Raw genomic sequence first — 960 nt, 5'->3', positions numbered from 1 at the left:
GAGAGGAGCTCAGACATGACATTTGCAGGTTTAGTTATCAAATAACAACCAAATCGCAGGGCGCCAAGGACCTGCGGCACACGGGTTGTTCAGGTCCAGTTTTTCAGACCTCTTCTGTGCCTCCATGTTGTTATTTTAAGCTGCACAGACATTGTCCTGTCAACTGTTTGCGCTGTCAAGTGCTTGGACATACAGTATAACATGCTCAGTGAGGCCTGTAAGCTCTCAGCAGTTGCTCTTGGGGTTTTAACACAGTGTGGTGTGAATTTAAGGGACACTCGCTGGGGCACCAAATCCTGTGAGGGTTGGGAACGTTCTTGAAGGGTTTTCACTGTGGAAAATTAAAGCACAAATTATGAATCCATGATTTTTAATTCTCAACGAGAACTCTAAAAACCCAGGTTTCCAATCTAAAATATTCAAAATAGAGGAAATAATTTGCTGATTTGTTGGCTTGCTTACTTCAAAAATAAAAGAATTTATATAAATTTCTTTGCCTTTTCATTGAGAGAAATTAGGATTTGAACAAGCAGTACAGAGGTCAAACATTTCTCCTTTTTGATGAGCAGGTTTCTGTATATATCAGGTGGAATTTTGGTCCACTCTTCCAAACAAATGAATTCTAAATCATTCAGGTTTAGGGGCTGTCGCTTGGCAACTCTGAGCCTTTGCTCTCTCCATAGGTTTTCTATAGGATTGCGGTCCAGAGACCAGCTGGGCCACTCCATGACCTTGCTATGCTTTAGCTATTCCTTTGGTTGCCTTGGCTGTTATATTTTGGGTCATTATTCTGTTGAAAGGCCCATTCATAAGCAATGTTAAGCCTCTTGGTGGAGGGAAGGAGGTCCTCAGTCAGGAGTTGACAGTATTCTCCCATCGATTTGGTGAAGTAGCTCTGAACAAGAAGAAAACTCCAAAATATACTGTTTTACCTCCATGCTTTAGTGCTCTTAGAGCATT

The sequence above is a fragment of the Oryzias melastigma genome, linkage group LG17 (genome assembly GCF_002922805.2).
Source record: "Oryzias melastigma strain HK-1 linkage group LG17, ASM292280v2, whole genome shotgun sequence".
In the NCBI taxonomy this organism is placed as follows: Eukaryota; Metazoa; Chordata; class Actinopteri; order Beloniformes; family Adrianichthyidae; genus Oryzias; species Oryzias melastigma.
Note: the sequence above shows the minus strand (reverse complement) of the source record.